Source organism: Nansenia antarctica, assembly GCF_963989245.1.
Source record: "Nansenia antarctica genome assembly, chromosome: 1".
Classification (NCBI taxonomy): Eukaryota; Metazoa; Chordata; class Actinopteri; order Argentiniformes; family Microstomatidae; genus Nansenia; species Nansenia antarctica.
The window spans coordinates 37,655,956-37,670,955 of record NC_137674.1 but is presented as its reverse complement, the minus strand read 5'-3'; the positions used below and the strand labels follow the sequence as shown (position 1 = coordinate 37,670,955).

Sequence of the window (15,000 nt, the reverse complement as noted above, 5' to 3'; positions counted from 1 at the left end):
TTATAGATAAATCCTTTGATATCAATCCAGGTCAAATATTTCAGATATAAATTGACTGCTGGGGGCAGATTGTGATGCTGACGAGTTTCACAGGATGTTACAATATTTCACCATTTGACTTAACATCACCTCTCTGCCATACACATCTCTCTCTCTCTCACTCTCTCTCTTTCTTTCTCTCTCTCTCTCACTCTCTCTCTCTCACTCTCTCTCGCTTTCTTTTTGTCTCTCAGACATGCACACACACAGACACACACACACACACACACAGACACACACACAGGGTGGGGTGCAGTAGAGACCACATCAGGCATACACAAGTTCTACCTGAGAGGAGACTACTTACTATGCAGCAGATCACCGTCGTAGATGATGAACTAAATTCAAATTAATTAAACATTAGGAATTAATCAAGATGAGATCATTAATCTTCACAAGATTATCTACGATCTTTTATAAATTATGCTTCAGTCTCGGACCCGCTGAGTGATAGACAAAGATAGACACACACACAGAAGAAGCCTGTAGATGGAGTGGGGATGTGTGTGAGTGGGAGAGAGACTACTCTCTTTGATGCCCTTTACATGTTTCAATCAACATCAATCAACATGTGGAACACAGCTACACATATTAAACAGTGGACTGAGTCAGCAGAATGAGACACACATACACACTCACATACACACAGTTGGTCCTGTAGTTAGAGGATAACAGGGTCAAACTTTATGGAGAGCACATCATTGTCTCCTAGTTGACACACACACACACACACACACACACAGACACACACACTCACACAGAGACACCTTAACTGTCCTGTTAATAAAGGGATCACACATTCACAGTGTTTGCCAATTTAGTAAATTACCGCTGGCACCTATAGAGTCTGTACTTAGAAAGTTCTGACGCACGCAATATTTTTATGAATCTCAATCAGAGGTGACTTTGTAAAGATTGAAACTGTCAGCCGTTTAAGTTCAAGACAGATTACAATGCTCCGGTTTTTCCCTCTGTTCTCTTTTGGTTGTTTTGTTATTATCACTCCTCTTTGTCTCGTGAAGCTGAGCTTACATTACATTTTTGGCATTTAGAAGACACCTTTATCCAAAGCGACTTACAAAAAATCTATTTGTGTAAGTAAGTGAATCATCTATCCATCAGTCATCATAAGAAAAAGAAATGTACACTAGGACCAGTTTCTTTTATTTTTATTCATTTATTTACAGTAGAGAAACTGTACAGGGGGGTAGTGGGGATGAGGAGGTCTTTAGGAGGGACGGCCAAGATGTAGCCTGAAGAGATGGGTCTTCAATCTACGGCGGAAGATAGGCAGTGACTCTCCAGTCCTGACAGCAGTGGGAAGCTCGTTCCATCAGCGGGGCGCCAGGACAGCCATGAAGCCTGAAAAGGCGTGACTGAGTAGCGCGACTGCTGCATCCTCGTAGAGGCGGCGGTGCCAGAAGGCCAGGAGGTGGAAGAGCAGAGTGATCGGGCAGGGGTTTAGGGGCTGACCATTGCTTGCAAGTAGAGAGGGATGTTCCCTTTGCCACCTGGCTGGTAGGTGAGCACCAGGATCTTGAATCTGATGCGAGCTGCTACCAGGAGCCAGTGTAGGGTGCGAAGGAGGGGGGTGATATGTGACAACCTGGGTGGTCAACCTGGGTTGGGTCTGGATCAAGAGTTGTGCTGCTTCTCTCGTGAGGAACGGATGTATCCTCCTGAGTTTGTAGAGGAAGAATCCACAGGAGCGTGTTGTCTCTGTGATGTTCGCCACACAGGATAAGTGATTGTCAAGGATCACCCCAAGAGTCTTGGCTGTCTGGAAGGGGAGTTCTCTAGTGTGATGGAGAAGTCTGTGAGAGCGTAGGCTTTCCCAGGGAGGAAGAGCAGCTCAGTCTCATTAAGGTAGAGCTGGAGGTGGTGGGCTGACATGAAAGCACACAAAGACATTGTGTTGCCACCTGTGAGTCTGGGGGGGGGGAGCTTATGTCTGGGGGGGGGGGGGGGCTGTGTGAGTCTGGGGGTGGAGCTTGTGTGAGTCTGGGGGGGGGGAGCTTATGTCTGGGGGGGGGGCTTGTGTGAGTCTGGGGGTGGAGCTTGTGTGAGTCTGGGGGAGGAGCTTATGTCTGGGGGGGGGGCTTGTGTGAGTCTGGGGGGGGGAGCTTATGTCTGGGGGGGGGGGGGCTTGTGTGAGTCTGGGGGGGGAGGAGCTTGTGTGAGTCGGGGGGGGGGAGCTTGTGTGAGTCGGGGGGGGGGGGAGCTTGTGTGAGTCGGGGGGGGGGGGAGCTTGTGTGAGTCTAGGGGGTGGAAGTTTGTGTGACTCTGGGGGGGGGAGCTTGTGTGAGTCTAGGGGGCGGAATTTTGTGTTAGTCTGGGGGGGGGGGGCTTGTGTGAGTTTGGGGGGAGGAAGTTTGTGTGAGTTTGTGTGAGTCTGATGAACTAATGAATGTTAAGATTACTAGCCTTCCAGAGCATCTCAGTTTGATGATGTCACTGATCCTTTGAGAAATGTGTTTGAACCGTATCCGTCGTCCGTCGAAAGCAATTCTAACCTTACAGACACATCTTGAGGTCTGGGGTGGTCCAGTGGCCTAGCACCGTGGCCTACAGTGCACACACATTATGCCCAATTTCAGCATGGGTTCAAATCTGGCTCATGCCCTGCTGACATACCCTCTCCTTCTTACTTTCCTGTCTTTCTCCACGATCTCTATTCAATAAAACAGAAAAATAGAGAGAGTGTATTTTACAGACACATCTCTCACTGATATTGATGAATGATTACAGTCGGAATTATGCACAGCATGTACTTCAAAGTAGTAATCAGCCCGTTTTAAACTTGTGGTTGAAATTGGACTCAGATCAGAGTTGCTTATCTGTGCGTCAATGCAGCACACATTTCTACCTCAAATAGCCTTTCAGTCTTGAACTGGATTTTTTAACTCAGCATGAGAGCTGCACTTCAGAAGGGAACCGCTGCAGTTTGCCACATGAATTAACTTAGATTCAGATTAAAATCTAATATCCCTCCTTTCTCACTCAATCCCTCCATGTCCCCTCTCTCTTATCTCTCATCGCTCTCTCTCATCTCTCCCTCATAGAGATGGATGACAGGGGATATTTCAGAGCTTGGGGTGGTGAGCTCTGCTGATTGGTTGGATCTGGGCAGACGATTTACTCACCAGTCCCATCCAAAACCACACACACACGCATGCATGCACACACACACACACACACACACACACACACACACACACACACACACGCCATCCCTAACATCACACCATCCCGAAAATTACTTCCATCTCTCTCCATAGTTATTGTATTACTCCTAGGAGCCCGCGGAGTCAGATACCAGTATTCACCACCAGAAGAGAGGGATGGTTTTTCTTAGGAAGTCCATCACAAACTCACACGCACACACACACACACACACACACACACACACACACACACACACACACACACACACACACAAACACACACACACAAACACACACACACACACACACACACACACACACACACACACACACACACACACACACACACACCCTACGTAAGACGGAAACTTAAGACATTCACTCCCCAAAGCTCCAGACTCCTCATTATACTTGCGATGTGCGTCCTGTGGTGGAGTAAATAAATGTGCCCCCCAGTTCTCCTCCGGCTCCCTCCCAAAGTTTCCTCGTTTCCTGTGACATTCCCTGTGGGTCCACGGCTAATGATATCACAGCACTCTGCATTTGGAACTGGGGAATGTTTGGTATCATTCATCGGGTAACTGAATAATGTTGACATCACAGTCCCTCTGCTGCTGCTGCTGATCAAATTACACCCCATTTGGAGAGGCCATTTTACACCATGCCTTAAAACCGGCTACTTTATATACAGTCCCGTGTTGTTTTGATTACAGCTAATGTTGGGTAGTCAAGGCGGACGCCAGTTCATTGAGTGAGAGAGCAAGTTGGGGAGCGACGGAGGGAGGGAGGGTGGGTGGGTGGGTGTGGGAGATTAATGTAGACAGAGAGAGAGAGAGAGAGAGAGAGAGAGAGAGAGAGAGAGAGAGAGAGAGAGAGAGAGAGAGAGAGAGAGAGAGAGAGAGAGAGAGGGAGAGAGGGAGATGCCGGCATACACCAACTACTCCTGCCTTCTCAATTGACGGATGGTGATGGTGGTAGTGTGTAGTCAGATTACCCTAAAACGTCTTTAAGTAGCCTGGACATTTATTTGATTTAACCACGGAGAGCACCTGGAGTCTGTCGGGGACAGGCTATCATTGGAGACTGGCGCTTATTCTGTTATCCTGTTGCCAAGCGGCTGCTCAAACCCACGATATGACAGAGCCAGCTTACTGAGAACACAACCATCAACATTACTAGTCTACAATAAATCAGCCATGCTCAAATTCATCTTTGATAGATACCGGATAATGCTGCACCGGTCGCTTAGAATTAAATGTGTTGCTTTGATCATCTGCTGAAAATCAACAGATAATGCATACTGGTATATAATTAATTTCGACAAGGCGTTTATTAAGAACAGGCGCTTATTTGCTTCGATGTCATTAGTGTCCTGCCTATTACTGGGGACAGGCGTTGATTAGACACTCTGCACTCATTGGAGGTTTTAGTAGGCTACAGTAGGCATAGATGACTCACAGCTAGTAAATGAGATTAGAGTGGCAATCATAACTCAGATTACCCTTCTTCCCATACCTCTTTAACCATCAATCAACATCCCAAATGATTATGCTTCCAATCACGGGGGCGAGGGTAGAAAGACAAGACAAACTCTCTTTGGTAACCCAATAAAAAAGAACAAGAATCCCTTTTTTCATAAATAATGACACCGTTGTGCATATGAGCATAAATCTTGATGGGCTGGAGGCAGGGTTGAGATCGGGGGGGGGGGGGGGGGGGGGGGGGGGGGGGGCGGGCGGGGGGAACGTACATAAATACATAAAGCATATTATCTTTCTGGTTAAGGCTTGAATCTCGTGTGTGTGATCAAAGGAGCTCTTGACAACACAGCCAGCATGTGCTGTGGAAGAGATAACAGCTTTCCCCCACTGCAGTAGACTCAGCAGCACCGAACACTGACGAAGGGCTGGATGAATCATTAATAAAGAAGCGTGAAAGACATATTCTCTCCTTTGTTGCTCTGCTCCTTTTGATATTTCATTAGATTGATTGATGATATCAGAAAGAGTTGCTCTATCACGGCTTGTCATTGAACTGTAAATTAGAGAGAGAGAGAGAGAGGGGGGGGGGGGAGCACACCAAGGGAGGCTGGTGGAGGTAGACATCAGAGGTCGGAGCAGGGTCCATCCTCTGATTTCCACCTCCACCAGCCTCGCCTTGTGCACACAGTATAGTCACTCTGGATAAGACTAAGTTGTGAGTGTCGAAACCTCCCATTCCTCGGATGATTAATTTAGTATATATTAATCAACTCTAGTTAATTAATATTATTAATCTATAGTTCAATAATTGAATATATAACTATATATAGGCCTAGATCAGGGGAGGCTGGTAGAGGTAGAAAGGAATGGTATCAACCATGGATGGTACCAAGCATGTATGCTACCACCAGCCTCCACTGATGGAAATATAGCAGTTGTAATGTAGCTGGCTGGTTTGAGTCTGTGGATGCATTACAGAGTTGTGTATATTGTCAGACAGAGGGCAGCTATATTTCACTCTGTAGAACGTACAATGCTCCAGGGAGAGAGAGTGAGATGTGTTTCCCTGCTTGATCATACAAATTAATTTGAAGCCGCCCTGAGAACAATGTTCTATCAATGATGCACGCAGATACACACATTCACACACACACACACACACACACACACACACACACAGACACACACACTGAGAGACATCCACATCCACACACGCACAAACACACACACAGAGAGACATCCACACACATCCACACACACAAACACACATACTCCTCAACACGACTAATTTCATGATGACACTGAAAATGAGTGAATCCCATTTTCTCCCCCCCCCCCCCCCCCCCCTCCGTTGTAGCAGGTGAACCCACATAAACATGGTTCAGGGAGGAAGGAGTGGCACAGTCAGTGGCTTTTATAGCTGTATCAGTGTTCACTCAGAACACAATGGGCGTTTTACGACGCTATAACCCCCCCCCCCCCCCCCCCCATCCTCTGGAGGAACTAAAAAGGTCCTTATGTTTAATGGACACCAACTACCTTGGCAGTGGGAGTCTGAGGAGATGGCAATAGCACACCATTTAAATCAAATCAGACTTTATTTAAGGTGCATTTTTAACTATCGTCCCTAAGATGTGCTTGTGTGTGTGTGCATATTGCAGACCTTGACTTGTTGATGGAATAGCCCCCAACAGGCAACAATCTGGTTTATATGCGTTATTAACTCGCTGCTGCTCTCGTTTATGGAATTAATATGATGGGGATATTCGGCATACATAATTTAGTGGTACAGTCTTAGAAAAACGCCACGCCTTCGGCCCATCGGGTGATTAAGATTTAGTGTGTGTCCAAGCCTGTTGTAGTGGGAACCCAACTATCACTGTATGCTATCACTGTTCAGATCTGCCAAGTTTCTCTCTGAGCATACAGGCTGTTTAGCTTCGATAACCACAGTCATTTACCACCGTGGCTGATAGCTATACAGCTGTATTAGTGCATAGGGGGGAGATTTGTGTGTGTGTGTGTGTGTGTGTGTGTGTGTGCATCTGTGTCTCCCCCTCACTCCACCCTCAAGTCTACAGCTATGTGGTAGAGTGAGATAAACGAAAAAATGAAAAATATGATATATAACAATGTTGCGTCTGGAGGCATAATAAAATTAGGGGGGAAATTAAACAATTCTATTTTGCATAATTACAATACACTATGATAAGTGGTGGGTTGCCCAACAGGGGGTAGACTAAAGCACACTGTCAAGGGTTGTCTAATGATTCTGAGCACACAGAGCTAATTGTGTACACGGAGGCGGTGGTGAACAATCCCAACCATTCACTGCATTGTGAGAGAACAGTCCGTGTGATAACAGATAGCTTTTCCTTTCACACATTCCATCATGTGTACTTACTGCGCGAAATCAATTGTCACGACATAAAAAATATCAATCTTATTCTCAGAACCCTTTGTGTCAGTTTCGATTGAATGCGTCCTCCAATTAGAGTGACATAGAAAGTACACTTAAGGCTTACTCTCCAATGAGTAACAGTTAAGAATCAATAGACCCATTAAATCTACCTCTCAGGGAAAGGGAGGAGGGGTCATGACCCTTCATAGCTTCTCCTGACCTTCCCTGACCTTATAGGAAGTCCAAATTAACCAATCATCGTTTATACTACGCAGGTCAGTAGGGTAGATGACCCTCTCCTCTCAATGGGAAAAAGGTTAATATGACAGATATGCTGTGTGTAAGTGGGTGTGTGTGTGTCAGGGAAGGCTAGTGAAGGTAGAAATCAATACCATTCCTCATTCCGTGCCATGCATGATTAAAGATTAGTGTGTGTGTGTGTGTGTGTGTGTGTGTGTGTGTGTGTGTGTGTGTGTGTGTGTGTCTGTGTGTGTGTGTGTGTGTGTGTGTTTGGGTGTCCATTTAATATGACATTATACATTTAGTCCAATTGAACCAAAGTCACTTCTAAAATTTCTCATTATCCTGAGAAAAGCCCTCTCTCCTTCTCACCCTATCTCTCTCTCATGCTCTTTCTGTCACACACACACGCACACTACTCGCTCTTCCCCTCTCTATACTCCCTGCGAATCCGTGAGCTAAAGGCGGCTCACTTGATGACAGAGCTGGTGAAATATTGATGGAGCAGTGAGAGGAGCACTGTTTGTTAGAGTGCAGTTCAATCTAGCCTAAAGCTTTGTTTCTCGTTGGAGGAAAACACAGCTGAGGTACGATGGAGGAGGGTGGCATAAAGTCGGTATCTGTCTGCAGGCTGTGACGACTCTTGCTCAGATGCAAATTATTCATTACTGTAAAAGTCTATACCAATGCTTGTGGGAGGATCCATCAGGATTAAATCCATCTTTTGGGTCGGGGGATCAACATTGTTTTGTCAGCGTTAGCGTGACGAAATCTAATGAGCCCAAATCTGGGACACGGAACTGACTTTGCGAGACATGTGGGACAGCGTACAGCGGTAATAAAAAACAATTGGCAGGTTAATGGCTGACGTTCAAAAAGTGACATATTCTATCTACTGTATTAAGGTCCAGACGCGTCTCTAGGGTTGCACACGTTCAGGCCCAGGGGAGTCATCATTTCCTGTCCTGGAAAAATTTGACCTTTTAATAATAATAATAATAATAATAACTTTAATTGATATAGGGCCTTTCAAAAACCCAAGGACGCTGTACAAGGGGATGAAACGGACAGACAAAACAGAAAACAAACAAAGCAAAAACTAAAACAATGACTAGGGGCCAAATGCCTTGGAGAACAGATGGGTTTTGAGGGCAAGTTTGAAGGAGTCCAGGGTGGGGGCGTTGCGGATCACTGTGGGGAGGGAGTTCCAGAGAGTAGGTGCAGCCACGCTGAAGGCTCTGTCGCCAAAGGTCCGTAGGTTGGTGCGGGGGGTGGATAGCAGGCCCATGTCTGCGGACCGCAGGTTCCGGGAAGGGGTATGCTGGGGGAGGAGGTCAGTTAGGTACTGGGGGGCGCAGGCATGAAGGGATTTGTAGGTGAGGAGGTGGATTTTGAATGTGATGCGGGACTTGACCGGGAGCCAATGGAGGTGAATGAGAAACCCATTTCATGAAATTCTAGGTATTGTAGTGCCGAGAGACGGGAGTCGGAGGCGGCGTATCAAATGTCACAGCTAGACGTTTATTAACAGACATGAACAAGTTGCTACCACACACTTAAAACAGGAACTAAAACTGAGTACCACCCACTTAACCCTCCGTACGGAACAATACTCCCAACTATTAGTTCCGGGGGTGAATTATGTTAACCCACCACACAAGCCCCCCCAGAATTCACCCATAGTCAAAATCCCTGTGTCGGGGAGGGACGACGATCCGACCCCGGCGGGTGCGGGACGCAGGGGCATCCGGGGCAGGGGCAGGGGCAGGGCCAGCCGGGGCCGGGGCAGGGGGAACCGGGACAGGGGCAGGGGCAGGGGCAGCTGAAGGCACCGCGACCGGGGGCGGGGGGTGGGGCATGGGGGGGCGGCCACGGCATGGGGGCTGAGCCAGTTCCAATGGCCGGGAAACGTCCACGTGAGCGGACTTGATCCTATCAATGGAGACCGTCTCGTGTCTACCACCAACGTCCACCACCAGGGTCTTGTCCCCGTATTGTAGGACCTTGAACGGGCCATCGTAAGGGGGGCGTAGGGGGCCGCGGTGGGCGTCGTGGCGAATGAAGACAAAGTCTGACGAGCGCAGCTCGGTGGGGACCCGGAAAGCAGGGGTACCGTGCTGTGAAGTGGGGACGGGTGCGAACACCTCAGCGGCTTCCAGTAGGGAGGAGCGCTGCCTGGCTGCAGACCAGGGGACAGTGGCATCCGGGATGAAATCCCCGGGGACTCGTAGGGTTTGGCCGTACACGAGTTCGGCAGACGAGGACTGCAAGTCCTCTTTGGGGGCACATCTGAGGCCAAGCATGACCCACGGAAGTTTGTCCACCCAGTTGCCGTCCGTCAAACTCGCGCGTAGGGCCGCCTTCATTGAGCGGTGGAACCGCTCGCACAAACCGTTAGCCTGGGGGTGATAGGCAGTAGTGCGGTGCAGCTTTACCCCCAAACCACCAGCTACAGCGTTCCACAGTTCCGAGGTAAACTGCGAGCCACGGTCAGAGGACAGGTCAGACGGGGTCCCAAAGCGCGCGACCCACGTGCCGATGAACGCACGGGCCACGTCGGAAGACGCCGTCGAGGAGAGGGGAACGGCTTCGGGCCAGCGGGTCGTCCTGTCCACCATGGTGAAAAGGTAGGTGAAGCCGTGAGAGGCGGGCAGTGGTCCCACAAGGTCGACGTTGACGTGGTCGAACCTCCTCTCAGGAACAGTGAAGGGCTCAAAAGGGGCTCTGGTATGGCGGTGTACTTTGGCGCGTTGACAGGCCACGCACGTGTCGACCCAGCCCCTTACCTCCTTCTTGAGTCCCCGCCAAACGAACTTCTCAGAAACCAATTTTACGGATGGTTTCCTGCCGGGGTGGGAGAGGTTGTGTACAGCCTCAAAAACGGGCCGGCGCCAGTTCACAGGGACTAGCGGCCGCGGCTGGCCCGTAGAGAAGTCGCACAGCAGTTTTGCGCCTGAGTCACCGACTGCGACATCCTCCAAGCGTAGTCCTGTGTCCGCGTTCTTGAGGGTCTGGACCCCGTGATCGGAGTCCTGGTCCGCACTCATGCGGAGGTAGTCGAGACCCAGTTGAACGGCCCCGACGACCGCTCTGGAGAGACAGTCCGCGACCACGTTGGACTTGCCAGCGATGTGTTGGATGTCTGTGGTGTACTCAGATATGTACGAGAGCTGGCGCTGCTGGCGGGCAGACCAAGGCTCGGCCACCTTGGACATGGAGAACGTGAGGGGTTTGTGATCCACGAACGCCGTGAACTCACGGCCTTCCAGCAGGAACCGGAAGTGGCGGACTGCCAAAAAGAGGCCAAGGAGCTCCCTGTCGAACGCGCTGTATTTGCACTCTCTGGGCGTCAACTGACGGCTGAAAAAGGCGAGCGGCTGCCAGGCGCCTGCGACCCATTGTTCGTGCACCGCGCCGACGGCGTAGTCCGACGCATCGGTGGTGATGGCAATAGGGGCCTTGGGTGACGGGTGGGCCAACATGGCGGCCTGGCTTAGGGCGGTCTTGGTGGCAATGAAGGCGGCTTCCCTCTCGGCCGTCCAGTCGATGGCCTGGTTGGGGGATTTGTCCTTCATAGCCTCGTACAGCGGGTGCATGGTGTGGGCTGCACGGTGGATGAACCGGTGATAAAAAGTCACCATTCCGAGAAACTCTCGGAGCGCTCGAGCTGTGTGTGGGCGGGGGAAGGCGGAAACGGCCTCCACCTTCGATGGGAGGGGGGCGGCCCCATCTTTGTTGATGAGATGCCCAAGGAATCGGATGGAGGGTAACCCGAACAGACACTTCGCCGGGTTAATGATCAGGCCATGTTGGCTGAGCCTCGTGAAGAGGTCTCGGAGATGTGCCAGGTGCTCTTCCACCGAGGAGCTGGCAACGAGGATGTCGTCCAAATAGACGAATAGGAATGGCATGTCTCTGAGCGTCGAATCCATTAGCCGCTGAAAGGACTGGGCCGCATTCTTAAGTCCAAACGGCATGCGTAGGAATTCGAATAGCCTGAACGGCGTGATCACCGCCGTTTTGGGAATGTCTGAAGGGTGCACGGAGACTTGGTGGTAGCCACGCACCAGGTCCACCTTTGAGAAAACCAGCTTACCCGCCAGATGCGCAGAGAAGTCCTGAATGTGGGGGACTGGGTAGCGGTCGGGTGTCGTAGCGTCGTTGAGGCGGCGGTAGTCGCCACACGGTCGCCATCCGCCGTCTGGTTTCGGCACGATGTGTAGCGGTGAGGCCCATGGGCTGTCTGAGCGGCGGATGATACCAAGGCGCTCCATGTTGGCGAACTCAGACTTAGCGACTGCTAGCCTGTCGGGGTTGAGCCGCCGGGCCCTAGCGTAGATGGGGGCGCCCTTGGTCTCTATGTGGTGCTCCACCCCATGCTTGGTAGTGGTGGCGGAAAATGTGGGCTGTGTCAAGCTGGGGAACTCGCTGAGCAGGCGCTGATAGTTGTCACCCTCTGAGAGTGAGCTGGAGAGCCCACCGTATGTCGCCTCACCGCGGACACATGCAAGTGAGGAGAATGTCAGTGCGTCCACCAGGCGGTTGTTCTTGACGTCCACGAGCAGTCCGTGAGCACATAGGAAATCTGCACCGAGGAGGGGGAAAGAGATGTCGGCCGTGACGAATTCCCATGTAAACCGCTGACCCCCGAAACATAGGTCTACAGCTTTCGTGCCATAGGTGCGGATGGGGGTGTCGTTAGCGGACTTTAAATGTGGGCCATGACCTCCCCTGGCGGTGTCATCCACTGTCGCAGGCAGGACGCTCCTCTGAGCACCGGTGTCACAGAGGAATTTGCACCCGGAGAGAGTGTCTCTGATGAATAGTAGCTGGTTTGCTGTGCCCACGCTCATAGCCACTACCGAACGCAGGCTTTGCCGTTTCCCGCCGAGCCGTAGTTGCAAGGGGAGCGGCACCTCGTCGCCTTCGCGCCAAAGCGTGAGTGGAAATAGCACATGCCTGGGCTAGCACGGCTATCGGTGGTAGGTGGGCCCTTGTTAGCTAGCCTGTCTCTGCCAGGGGGAGTGTAATTGTGTGTCGGGGCTAGCACTTCAGGGGTAAAACGCTGGGTAGCTAGGAAGAAGCGGTCAGCCTCCTCTGCTAACTCACGGGGTTCCGTAATAGACGTATTAGCGAGCGCCGTCTGTACATGTGCAGGCATGTGCCGAAGAAACAGTTCAATAAAAAGAAAATTTGGTTCTTCCGTACCTAGTAGGTTCAGCATCATGTCCATGTGCTGGGAAGGCTTGCTGTCTCCCAGCCCCTGAATTGCGAACAGACGTCGGGCTCGTTCTGACCGTGATAGTTCGAAGGTCCTGAGGAGGAGAGTCTTAAACGCTGTATATTTATTCAGGGCAGGGGGAGCTGTAATGAAGCCCACCGTTCTGGCTGCAGTGGAGCTCCCCAGAGCCGAGACGACATGGTAGTAGCGTGCGGCGTCGTCTGCAATCCCACGGAGGGCGAACTGCGCCTCCGTCTGAGCGAACCATGCTGCCGCGGACGTCTCCCAAAACTCCGGCAATTTGAGAGTAACGGCGTTATTTGCCATGTTCGGTTCAGTCTCGGATACTTCAACGGGACTGACGTCGGGGTCACCAATGTAGTGCCGAGAGACGGGAGTCGGAGGCGGCGTATCAAATGTCACAGCTAGACGTTTATTAACAGACATGAACAAGTTGCTACCACACACTTAAAACAGGAACTAAAACTGAGTACCACCCACTTAACCCTCCGTACGGAACAATACTCCCAACTATTAGTTCCGGGGGTGAATTATGTTAACCCACCACAGTATATAAATTCATATTTTTATTTTTTAACTCACTCACATGACAAAGGGCCAAAAATGCAGGACTGTCCCACACAATGTGGGACGTGGAGCATCCAGAGGGTTGTGTGTGTGGGGGGTTCCTAGCCTATGGTAATACAGAAGAGAAACTCCAGTGGGTCGCGTGTCACGTTAACCGCACTCGGTTTTGCCCACTTTGAACTGTTTCTAGTTCCTGCAGCTAGTCTACATAACACGTACAGTATCTATTGTATGCTTCTCTTATTTTACCTCAGCGTTCTTTTGCCTCGCTTTCCAGTTCTGAAGCCTGTCTACTGTACAGTACCTAAATAAGGAATGAGCATGGCTAGCATCTCTGCTGCTCCTGCTGCTGCTGCTGCTGCTGCGGTTGTCCTGGGCCAATCAATGTGTGTGTGTGTGTGTGTGTGTGTGTGTGTGTGTGTGTGTGTGTGTGTGTGTGTGTGTGTATGTGTGTGTGTGTGTGTGTGTGCGTGCGTGCAGGCGTGTGTGTGTATGTGAGTGTGTGTGTTTGATTGTTTGTGTATGTCTCTGTTTGTTTGCGTGTGTGTGTGTGTGTGTGTGTGTGTGTGTGTGTGTGTGTGTGTGTGCTTGCTTACACTGCACTGTGCATACACATCCCTTAGGGTCTAAGAATGAGGTATTCAGGTGATGGGAGCTATTCAAAGAACGCAGGATCCACTGCGCCAAAGTATCAAGCAGTTTATTTGTGTTGACACAGAGGAGATGCTCCGTCAAGGCCCCTCATCTCCACATGAATGGTATGGGGGTATGGATTTTATACATCAGCACCATAGCTGATACCTTAGATGTTACCCTCTTCTCACATATGTGCTTATCTGCAATATACAGTATAAGTAGCCTTCCCTAGCCCTCACACACACACTCCACACACACACACACACACACACACACACACACCAGACAGACATACGCGTACACGCACACGCACACACACACACACACACACACACACACACACACACAGACGGACACCTACACACACGCACACACACACACACACACACACACATCAAACCATTCATTTTGGGAATATCCTGTATATCAATAACAGCTCAGGTAGGATCTGGAGCATAGTGGAGTGTATTGACCCAGAGTTCATGGTTGATGGCACGCTGTGCACCATATAACTAACAGTAGCATTTATGTTATTCCAGTCACACACCTTTATCCTAGGGTTCCACCCCCTACTGTTTTACTTATATATATATATATATATATATATATACCTCCTAACCCCCTGCTGTGATGAAACGCTCACACCATATCTCCTCCACGTGCACCACGACCCCCCATTGGCATGACATACACTGTCTTTATACCCGTTATTAATTCAGCCGTGTCTCGGAAGGCTTCAGTTAGCCTCCGCTGTTTTCTCTTCTGCTTCTGGGTGGGTGGTCTGTGTGTTGTGTGTGTGTGTGTGTGTGTGTGTGTTTGTGTGTGTGTCTCTTTGTGCGGCCACACATCAGTGTATAAAGTTTGCCAAAGCAAAGCAAGTCTTCCATCATTTTCAATCAGGCTCTATGTATTCACGCAGTGTATACATATGCAACATGGCCTCGTCCTTGCCTTTATTGTGTATGATAACTAGATGACAAAGTGCTTTTTAGAAGTAGAGGCACCTAAGTGGGATGGATGGAAACATCCATCACTGGGCTTCGTTCAAGAGTGCATTGTTATGTATCGTTGCCCAAGGCTGTTGGAAGCATTCCGTAACACCGTCAAACAGCAGATGCTGCCTGTCAAATCATCTTATTGTGTCATTTCTCAATTGCTATGAAGATCCCACAACCACTCCTTTCCCAGGCACCCGAGTAGTTGGCATGGCTTGGTGTTTGCTTATGCCTG

General features: G+C 50.0%; 1 protein-coding gene across 1 annotated transcript in view; it reads left to right on the top strand.

Moving 5' to 3' along the window:
* Window positions 1-15,000, top strand: part of LOC308149642 (glutamate receptor ionotropic, NMDA 3B-like) — a gene marked incomplete at both ends in the record, with an annotated part of 60,114 nt that overhangs the window by 16,643 nt on the left and 28,471 nt on the right. The gene's annotated exons all lie outside the window — the stretch shown is intronic.